The following is a 12,356-nucleotide window of genomic DNA, read 5'->3' on the forward strand; positions in this document are numbered from 1 at the left end:
TTCCAGGACGGCGACGTCGGTGTCCAGGGGTAGGCCACGGATGGCCAGCTTCAACGAGCGCTCCGCCGGTGGGGCGTACGCGAACCAGGAGAGTCCCGTGGCTCTCTCCAGGGTGGTGAGGTACCGCTGGTAGAGCCGGAACTCTTCCTCGGTCCTCGCCAGGAAGCGGACGCCCTTCCCGTACGGGCGCGCGTTGGGGATGTGGCCCAGCAACTCCCGCAGCTTGCGGAAGTGGTGGGGCCAGTCAGGCAGCCGGTCGACCACGATGGGTGGCAGCTTCTTGCTCGCGGGTGCGAGCGGCGGCTGGAGGTGTGCAGGCTTCGGCGACGGCGTGGGCGTCGTCCGGAGGGACGGACGCGGTGGCGCGTGCGGCGGCGACTCGGGGTTCGTGTTTAGTACCGCCGCGTATGATCGCGTACGATCGTCGTCTCCATGTCCAGCAGGGGCATGGAGAGTGCAGTGGGCGGCGTGGTCCTCGTCGCGGGCTGCGGTGGACGGCGCTCAGGTGGCGTCTTGGTTCTCTTTACCGCGGCTCCTGCTCCCGGAAGTTTGAGGAGACGACAATGTTGGGTACTCTACCTTGTATGGGGCACATAACTCCTCCCCCGTTAAGATCGAAGCCATCGGAGGGTTGATTACCCGACTGAGGGCTGCGATACCGTAAGTATACAATTTTAATTTTATAAAGTATATAAATGAAAAAGATTATAACTATGGTTACATAAATGATTACAGTTCCTACACTTATACTATGTGTGTTTATAGCACTTTCACGAATGTTCCCAGTTTCATCATATTTACTGGCAAAATGTTTCAACTTTGATAACTCTGTTTCGTCCAAATTATAAGTTCTTCTTTCAAGTAAAGGGGCAGGAACTGGTATCTCTGGAAATTCGACGATTGGCAGCTTGCTGAAATGCACTGGATCGCCTAAGGTTTCAAGTGGCTGCAGGACTATGTTGTTAATCTTAGCTCTGCATTCATCATCCAGAATAAGTATATATGTACCACATAATCTTTCTATTGTTTCTTCTGAATTACACATTTTTGTTAATAAGATTGTAGTTTTACTGTAGAGAATCCATTTATTATCCTCAATTGGCCTATTTTGTGTCATTAAATTGTTTACGGATTTCCCAGAGGATCTTATCTATTTGAATTACAGCATTATTTGCAGAAATTGAAACATTTACAAGTGATTTTACTGTTTCGGCAATTAGGGTGACCCTTTTGTTTAACACACCCTGGTTATTTTGGTCTAATCTAATATATAATTGGACTAATCCATTTATCATATTTTACGGCGTCATCATTATCCAGATTACCTGTTAGCATTTTAACTAATGATCCTAGAGGGTTTATGATTCCTCGTTTAATACGTTTAATTGGAAAGATTTGTTTAAATTTTATAAAGCATGTAATATACTTTATTGCACTTAACAACTAGTTACATCACAAACAAGAAATGGACGTTTACAAGGGTGGACTTATCTTAATTTTTCAATGGTACAGTTCATTATGTGATCGGTTTGAGTTTTTATATTAGATACTTCATGACTAAAATTTTGATTAGAGAAGTGTAGAGCAACATGTCGATTCAAATTGGCATAACGATTTATATTAAATTCCAAATCCTGATGTATTAAATTTAGATTTAAAACCTTTAATATGGTCCATTTGTTGTGGCTCATGGCCGCTTGTACTTGCTTGATAGGGAGTATACCAGGATTCTGTGGTGTAGGTAGATATAAGTCTTTTATTTATAAGATATTGACGGTAATTGTTAAATGTGCTCAGTCGCTAATATACGTTTCAATTGTCAAGACGTGGTCTTATTTACCGTTCCCGCCAGATATTACATTTGGCGAACGAGGCTGTTATTCGTGTACGCGTGGTGTGGACATTATTGAACGGTAGTGAATTTAGCGAAAATGTCGATCGGTCACGTACGGGAGTTCGATGTAAAAAGTGGGAGTTGGTCATCTTATATTGAACGACTAGAAATGTTCTTCAAAGTGAATAAAGTTGAGGACAGTATGCGGCTACCGACACTCATAGCGGGAATTGGTGATGAAGCGTACGACTTGCTGGTAAACTTAGCGAGTCCGGCCAAGCCGGCGGAATTACTTTTGTGGAATTAATGAGAAACCATCTGGAGCCGGCACCGTCAGCACTCGCCGAAAGATATAGATTTCGTCAACGGAGGCAGGCGGGTGGCGAGAGTATTGCAAGTTACGTGGCGGAATTAAAAAAACTTGCCAGACATTGCAAATTCGAGAGTAACCTCAACCAGAATCTTCGAGATCAATTTATATGTGGACTAGTAAATGACGTCATCCGACAACGATTATTTGCAGAGGACGAATCGCTATCCTACTCTAGCGCAGTGAAGCTGGCTACCTCGCTCGAAGCGGCAGAGCGAGACGCAGCTGCGGTGGAGGCGAAGACGACAGAGGTGAGCGGGGCGCTGACGGCGGTGCATGCGATAGCTTACAGAGCGAATACAAGCGCGGGGCGCAGGCGGGGCGCTAGGCGCGGAAGACCCGGCGGCAACGAAGGAGTCCCAAGTGCAAGGACTCATGCCGCGGGAGGGGAGCGCGGTACAGCGAGTTCCAGGCCAGCGCGGAACAGCGTAAACAACGGCAGAAATATGAATTGGAAACGTTGTTACGGGTGCGGAGCGACGGATCATGATTACGCATCGTGCCGATTCAAAAATTATACGTGCAGTAGGTGCAGGCGGGTTGGACATCTCCGACGAGTTTGTCCAGACGGGAGCGACGGTATCGTCCGCGGGGACGGCGGAGCGAGGCAGTCGCAGTTCTACTTCGGGGAAGCAACCGATGAATATACCGAGACCCAACAGGGTGAAGAAATGGATTTCCATCACTTATGTTTGAACGATTACCGGGCGGTGAGTTTACCTATTTCCATTGATGATCAAACCATACTAATGGAAATAGACACTGGTACAGCGGTATCGTGTATAAACGAGGGAACATATAATAGCTACTTCAGCCATTATCCGTTAGAAAAAAGTGAAATATTGTTTAATTTTATTGATGGGTCAAAAATTAAACCATTAGGAATGATAAAACCATTTGTTAACTATGAAGGTGTATGTAAACAAATCGAACTTTTTATTGTAAAAGGAGCAACCACTTCCCTACTGGGTAGGCAGTGGTTAACTGAGCTCAATATAAAAATACCTACATTCCAAAATTGAACCAACCAAGGCCGCAGTGAACGGCCGGTAGCCTATGCGTCACGCTCGTTATCAGATGCAGAGAAGAATTACTCGCAAATACATCGAGAGGCTTTAGCGATTATATTCTGTGTTAATAAATTCCATCAATACTTATATGGCAGACGATTCACACTGCGAACCGACCATAAACCTCTAGTTTCCATATTCGGACCGAATCAAGGTATACCAACGATGGTAGCTAGCAGAATGCAGAGATGGGCGATAATATTATCTGCATATTCGTTTGACATTGAGTATGTACGTACTGACGAGAACGGAGCGGACGGCTTTTCTCGTTTACCGTTAGCGGACAGTAAACAACAATCGTCACTGCCGGAACAAACGTATTTACATTTAGTACAGCAGGCATTATTATTAGATTATAGTGTAATAAAAAAAGAAACATTACGGGATCAATTACTATCAAAAGTATTATATTATATTCGCGAGGGTTGGCCACCACAATGTGAAATAGACGGATTGCAACCATATTATAATAGGAAAAAGGAGTTATACGAAGAGTTAGGCTGTGTCATGTGGGGTCATAGGTTGGTAGTGCCCGAAAATTGTAGACAAAAAGTCTTATTAATGATTCATGAACCGCACATGGGAATCGTATGTAGTAAGACCACGGTAACATGATCATTTACTAACATACGGATACCTGGAAATACATAAAGCTGCCTCAGGTACATGCTCTATAAATAAAACAACCATTGAATAATAAATAATAAGTATATTGGTTACTTACTCTAAATTTCCAAAACGCACACGTGCCCAAACACAAGTGTGCACGGGTTCAAAATGGTACGTCTGCCTTCGATGCGTGCTCGAATCAAAAGAACCCCAATGAAAGACAAACACGCCTTTTTATACCCTTTCTCCTAGTGTTGCCATATGAAGGCAACACAAATTCGCACAAAATTACAGAAAACCTAACATTCGACCATCCTGACGTCGTGCATGTCCTCATGCACGTAGACAAAACGTCCAATGTTCAAACCTAACATTCGGCGGGCCAAGTGATTCTACACACATCGAGAACAGTTACAAAGCTTCACTTAAAATCTAAAAGTGCAACGACATATAATCGCATTTACGGGGTTAAACATCAGTTCTTCTTTCTAATCATAATATAAAGCTATTCAAGTTGTCAATAGTTCGCAAACCCTTCCTTCTCACGAACTATTGCAAAACAATTGAGTGTGAACCTTCTTTCTCACACTTGTAATTATCGTATACAAACCTTCCTTCTTATATACGATAATTAAAATAATCATAATATTATAAAGCTATTCAAGCTGTCAATAGTTCGCAAACCCTTCCTTCTCACGAACTATTGCAAAGCAATTGAGTGTGAACCTTCTTTCTCACACTTATAACTATCGTATACAAACCCTTCCTTCTTATATACGATAATTAAAATAATCATAATATTATAAAGCTATTCAAGCTGTCAATAGTTCGCAAACCCTTCCTTCTCACGAACCATTGCAAAGCAATTGAGTGTGAACCTTCTTTCTCACACTTGTAACTATCGTATACAAACCCTTCCTTCTTTTATACGATAATTAAAATAATCATAATATTATAAAGCTATTCAAGTTGGCAATAGTTCGCAAACCCTTCTTTCTCACGAACTATTGCAAAGCAATTGAGTGTGAACCTTCTTTCTCACACTTGTAATTATTGTATACAAACCCTCCTTCTTATATACAATAATTAAAATAATTGTGAACCCTCCTCACAAAATTGAAAGTCACCTTAACTAAATAGCTATGAGCCCTCCTTCTCAAGCTATTACTAAATACATATCTTACAGTTTCATCCAACAAACAGTACCTCTACTTACTTTCTTTTGATTATATATAGTAATGACACAATCAGTCATCTTCATCACTACTTTCTTTATCATCATTAACGTGAATCCAGGGTGACATTCGATTTGTTAAATGAAGTAGTCATTAATCCCATCAAATTCAAACTCAAAAATATGTTTATTGAGTAGGTAACATTGTTACACTTTGAATCGTCAATTTTTACATCTTTAAGGGATTCCCGAACTGACAATAAAGTATGATTTTGCGTTTCGCGTACTATTTCGTTCAACATAGGATTAATTTCCGCATCCATCTGAAGTCCAAACATTACCTCAGTCCGTCCCGTTGTCTTCTGACGGGTGTTGTTCATGCCCCATTGGACTCTACCTATCTTGTCATCCCAGACGTTCTTGTCAAAATTAAGATTTTGCGCAGTTAACGACCCCAACATCGTGCGATTACACCGCTCTACTTGTCCATTGGACCTAGGACTTGCAACTGCGTTCAACACGTGTCTAATACTTTTATCCGAGCAAAACGTTTGAACACGTACGATGTGAAGCAAGTACTGCGGTCGCTAATCATTCGATCTGGGTTTCTGAATGTATAGAAAATATCTTCTAATTCTCGCGTTGTTGTAACTGTTTTTGGTATTTCTGACTGGCCTGATAAATATAAATTTCGTAAAGGCATCTACGACTACCAATAGGTAAGAGTTTTCCTCTCTTTGTTCGCACAAAGGGTCCAAGGTGATCGATGTACAGGGTGTGAAAAGGCACCTCGACTTTTCGTTTACGTGCAATAGGCCCTCATTTGAATTAGTTTTCTGTTATGTACTTTAACCCATCTGCATTAATATCAGAGGTAAGAAATTCCCGAATGCGACCCAGTTCACTATCACCTAATTGAAGAGTCTACAACCTGTCCCCCTCATTGATTGACATAACCGTCGGGTAAAGACCAGCGTCAATTTCCATTGAACTAAGATCCTCAATTGGGTTCCGAAATAGAAGGTCCACGTGCGTCATTTTCGTGCCAGCACGATATTCAAAAAGCAAAAACAGCCACCAGCAGCAATACGTGGAACCAAATCGCGTTTGGAAAGCATGGAGCGCAACGCACTACAATCGGTCGTGATTTGAAATTCTGACCCAGAAGATAAACCCGAAACTTTTGAGCGAACTTACTATAGCAAGAGTTTCAAGTTTATAAGCGTGAAACCTTTTCTCTTCTGGAGATGTCTGGCGACTATAGTACGCTACGGGATGGTAGGTGTCGTTTCCATTACGTCGCTGCATCAATATTCCACTGACGCCCACTTCACTGGCGTCAGTGTGCAACTGTGTTTCGGCAGTCGGGTCGTAAATGGCTAAGATTGGCCTATCTATCAGACTACTCTTGAGATCAACAAATGCGGCTTCTTGTTCCTCAGTCCAACACCATTCCACATCCTTCTTGAGCAACTTATTCAACGGATGTGATAAAGACGCATAATTCCTTATAAATTTCCCGAAACTATCCTACTAGTCCCAAAAATTGGCGGACGGAATGTGGATTGGTGGGACGAGGAACATCAAACACTGACTGTGTCTTTTTGTCAGCCGGCCGCACCCCAGCAGCGCTAATATCATAACCCAAATAGTTAATAATTCTGCTGTAAGAAATTACATTTAGCCAAATTCAGAGTTAGGCTTGCCTTTTCTATCAACTGTAAAACCCTTTCTTACCTATCCAGACACTCTTCTACATCCTTTTCGTAAGTTAATACGTCATCGATGTAAACAGTAGCTTCTGAGAACCTAGCGGAAACCAATACCTTATTCATCAGCCTTTGAAATACGGCTGGTTCGTTAGCCAACCCAAACGGCATACGATAATAATAATAATAATAATAAACGTTTATTGCATGAAATCAGGTTAGGTACATTGCAGATTACAGTGCATAAAAATAGTATCACCAAATTCTACTTTTTCAAGCATACACAATGAAAGAACGGAACAAGTTACATTACGTTAACTACTGCCTATATAATAAATAACAATTAATAAAATATCTTAAGCTAACCATATTCATAAAATATTAAAACTAAAATAACAAAACACCAAAATAAAAAAATCTAAATTAAACATCAAAATTTACAATCTAAATATTCTTTGACGCTGTAAAAGCATTTCTCCACAAGCCAGTCTTTTAACTTAATTGTAAAATCTTTAAATTTTAAACTTTTTAAATGTTCTGGTAGATGATTAAATATATTTATGCACATTATATAACTATTTCTATCCACAAGTTTGAGTCTCGATGAAGGTTTATATAATTTGTTACGATATTGTGACCGTAGAACTCTTGTGTACACTTCGTGGTTTTGTGGAAACATGCTCTTGTTTTTAATTACAAATTTACAGACTTCAAATATATATAGACATGACAGCGTTAGGATTTTATATTTTTGAAAATAAGGTCGACAAGAATCAGTCCGACGTAGACCGTAGATAGCTCTGACGCATCTTTTTTGTAACATAAAAGCTTTGTTACTATCGGGAGAGTCTCCCCAGATGACAATACCATATCGTAGTAAAGAACTGACATATCCATGGTAAGCGACAAGAGCAGAATGAACTGTAACAACTTCACGTATTCTTCTTAACGGGAATACAAAGCTACTCAACTTCGAGCAAAGATGCGATATGTGATCTTTCCAGTTACAGTGGCTATCTAAATTGACTCCCAAAAATTTTGTACTTGGCACATAGTTAATGACTTGACCTTCAAAGTTAACTATTAGATCAAGTGGTCTGCTTTGTGGTGTATGGAATTGCATAAGTTTTGTTTTATTTACATTTACCTTAAGATTATTGATTAAATTCATATTGGCCGTCTGGGGTGATAAAGGAAGTTAAGGGTTTCGATTCTTCTGCAATAGGCACCTGGTAGTATCCAGATGCCAGATCCAAAGTTATAAAGTAGGCCTGCCCCACTAATCGAGCAATCTCGTCTTCAATCACTGCCATCGGGTACCTTATCTTAACTGTCATTGAATTCAGAAACCTATAATCAACACAGAGCCTTTGTTTACCGTCCTTCTTACGAACCAACATAATTGGACTCGCATATTCCGATACAATTTCTCGTACAATCCCCGCATTCATCATCTCACCAACCATTTCTCTTACTTGTTGTCGTTCCTTGTGCGACAATATGTAAGGCCAGTAAACCACAGGACGCTCAATATTCAATTCAATTTTCATTTCAGTCATATTTGTACATGCCAACCCCTCTAATGATTGCGCGAAGCAATGCTTGTATTCGTTCAAAATGTTAAATAGACGTCGTTTATGTGGCTCTTCAAGCGTTTTGCTAAAGTTAACATCTTTAGGCTCTATACCTAAATGCTCGCCAACGAGGTCTGTGGGTGATGTACAAATATGATTGACAATCTGAACTCTATTTCCTCTACCTATAATATCACCTTCATCAATATAACAAAAACTGACAGTGGGGTAATATGAACAAAGAGCTGACCTTCCTCTACTTTGTATAACCCGCCGGCTATCGTGAATTCTCGGTTTGGCTTCCCCACGACTCTTCCGCTAAGCCTAACATATCAATTAATCACAACATCAGTACGAGCTCTGATAATCGCCTCTCCACACAATCTTGCGCATGAAGCGGAGACGACCTTTACACTCGCAGTATCACCACTACCACCGTTAGCAAAAGGGAATTCATCATCATAATAAAACCTCAATTCGTTGGCATTCTTGAATACCAGCACCTGCTTCTGTTCGGTGAAGGACTGTCCTACTAATATCGGACAATTGAGAAGATTACTGTCAACCACGTAACACAAAACATCCGCACTAACACCGTCGATGCATAAATTAACCTGTGTCCTGCCCATGGACAAAATAAAATCACTACCAAAACTTTTAGTGGAGTCGGGGGTTGATCACAAGTCTACCCCAAAATCAGTGTCGTTGTTTGTTTTATGAGCGAAACTTTGCTACCGAAATCTATAAACGATATCATAGAGGTGTCATTTACCCTAACTGTCTTGTAATATTTTGAGTTTGACTTAGAGGTAAGTATGCGCATGGTTTTAGGAATGTTACCTAGATTATCACGGTTTTCAAAAAGGGACTCTGCAAGTTTCCATTTTATGACCGAACCTACGACATCCTGTACATTGGACCAGAGGTTTGGGGCATTTAAGATACGGGTAACCTTTTTCCTTACAGTTAAAACAAAATAATTTGTAACTTGAATTTTTTTTTGAAGTCTTAACTGATTTATCCCTATTGTCATTATTACTTCCCGCTGTGGATTCAGTCGACTACTTTGTTTTATTAAAATGAAAGCGGTCGGGCGGCGGTTGGTTCTCCTTATTACTCATCAAAAAATGGAGTTGATCAGGCTGCGTACATCGTAACGCTTATCGCTGGATCTAATTGTCTTGTCACTTAATCCGTGGATAATGCAGTCCACGGCTCGTTTCCCTTCGATGTCACACCGGTTCAAGATGGCTAATTTTTTATAATAGTAAACCTCTAGCGGTTCACCAAACCTACTGTTTCGCCTAAGCATATCCTCCAGGGATTGGCCATAATCATGTTCAAAAGGAAATGTGTCTAACAACTTTTGCTGCCATTCTGCCCAGCTGTACAAAATAGAATTAAAGCTTTCATACTGTAGGTGTAATGGGGTCTTACACCTAGCAAATAAAAGACTCCATTCGCGTAGTGAAATGAATTGTCCTTGTTATTTCCGGGATATCTAATTATATATACAAAATGTCTACGCAACTAGTGGTAGGTTTGCACATTATAAACTTATTATCTATCAATTAAAAAATTAAGCAAAATTAAAAATTTTGGAAAAACCCACGACGGTAAAAATATCATCGAAAAAGAATAAAATAACTCAAAACCCCCGACTTAACCCAATTATTATGTAACGAAATATTATATTAGACTTAAAAATACTTTCTAAAAAAGAGTTGATATCTCGAGACATCGGTAATAGATATACTTAAGTACCTAAACAATGAATATGGATGTTTACAGTTTTTTCCTAACGTGTCTGTTTCTCGAAGATATACTTAAATGTAGCGATAATAATTTTACCATAATACATAACCGAGGAATATCCGTCGGGGGCTGCCTTTTCTATATGAAATTTCAACAGAAATTTAATCATACTCATAAGTGTATTTTATGTCGTCGTTAAACATCTACAATTCTTCAATAATTGTATTCACGTCACTAGAAAAACTTTAGCTGGGTTAATGGCAGCCCCCGACGGATATCCCTCGGTTATGTATTATGGTAAAATTATTATCGCTACATTTAAGTATATCTTCGAGAAACAGACACGTTAGGAAAAAACTGTAAACATCCATATTCATTGTTTAGGTACTTAAGTATATCTATTACCGATGTCTCGAGATATCAACTCTTTTTTAGAAAGTATTTTTAAGTCTAATATAATATTTCGTTACATAATAATTGGGTTAAGTCGGGGGTTTTGAGTTATTTTATTCTTTTTCGATGATATTTTTACCGTCGTGGGTTTTTCCAAAATTTTTAATTTTGCTTAATTTTATTTCAGACTTTTTAGAGAGCATATACGAATTATAATCTATATAATGTGTAGGTAAGATCTCGCAAAACAATAAGTGTGATTCATCCTACCACATAATATTAAGTCCCTTATTATATATTATACAGTTGCTTTCTGTTTAAAGTTACCTCTATAACACTCATCTGAAAACATGCACCAATCACCCACGAACTCATTCCTGAAATCCGCATTGAAATCAGACAATACGTTTTAATTTTAATAATATTGCAATATAAACGTTTCACACTAATATAGCAGCGCCTCCTAGTGAGTTAATATCATAAGACTTATCTTAGACCATGCACCATTCAACTACGAACCCATTGCTGAAAACCGCATTGAAATTGGACAATTCGTTTTAATATTATTGCAATACTATTTTTCACTAATATTGTAGCACCCTCTAGAAAGACGTAATTTTTATATTATTTGGGAACATGCAATAAGCTACCACGTACACATTGCCGAAAACAGAATTTATTGTAATCGGACATTTCGTTTTGATTATATTGCAACATTGTTTTGCACTAATATTGTGGCACCCCCTAGTGAGTTACAGCCATCACACCTGTCTAAGAACATGAACTCATCAAACACAATCCCGTTATTGAAAACCGCCTCAAAATCGGATCATTAGTTTAAAAGATAGGTGGTAACATTACTTTGCACAAACGCACACACAAACATCTCTCACCCTAAACGCATATACCTGCTCCGTTCCGTCGGGGGTAATAAATGTAATTAAAATTATACTAACCGTAAATTAACAACACTTTGCTTTACTTAATACATAACATACATAAACTGCCTATATACGTCCCACTGCTGGGCACAGGCCTCCCCTCAATCAACCGGAGGGGGTATGGAGCATACTCCACCACGCTGCTCCACTGCGGGTTGATGGAGGTATTTTTACGGCTAATAGCCGGGACCAACGGCTTAACGTGCCCTCCGAAGCACGGAATCATCTTACTTTTTCGGACAATCAGGTGATTCAAGCCTGAAAAGTCCTTACCAAACAAAGGATAGTCTCACAAAGTGATTTCGACAATGTCCCCATCGGGAATCGAACCCGGACCACCAGATCGTGAGCCTAACGCTCTAACCACTAGACCACGGAGGCTGTTTACTTAATACTACCTGATTATTGAGTGATGGGTTCAAGTTTATGAATTAAATGAGGATTAATTGGATGAATTTGATTCACTTGACCACACAATCCACGTGCCACTTATAGTCGATCTTGATTTTTCTTTAATCTTCGCCAATCACTTCGTATTATCTACAATTTATTGATTGTGATCTTCTCTGAAATCTGGCTCGAAGGACCATGAATATGCCTGATATGCCTTTTTACTGATTTTTAAGGGATTTAGGTAGCAATGAAACAGCACCGTGTTCGACGTAATTACGTGTAATCAATGGAACCGAAAAAAAAACGCCTGTCAGAAACAATTAACTAATAAAAACTATTGCAAATAAATTGCAAATAAATTGCTATTATAAACTGAAGAGGCGTTTCGAATAATATTGACTCTAAACTCTAATATTGTGGCGCCCCCTAGTGAGTTACAGACATGACACCTGTCTAATAACATGAACTCATCAAACACAAACCCGTTATTGAAAACCGCATCAAAATCGGATTATTAGTTTAGAAGACAATTAA

This window comes from Pectinophora gossypiella, unplaced genomic scaffold (assembly GCF_024362695.1).
Source record: "Pectinophora gossypiella unplaced genomic scaffold, ilPecGoss1.1 Pgos_39, whole genome shotgun sequence".
Taxonomy (NCBI): Eukaryota; Metazoa; Arthropoda; class Insecta; order Lepidoptera; family Gelechiidae; genus Pectinophora; species Pectinophora gossypiella.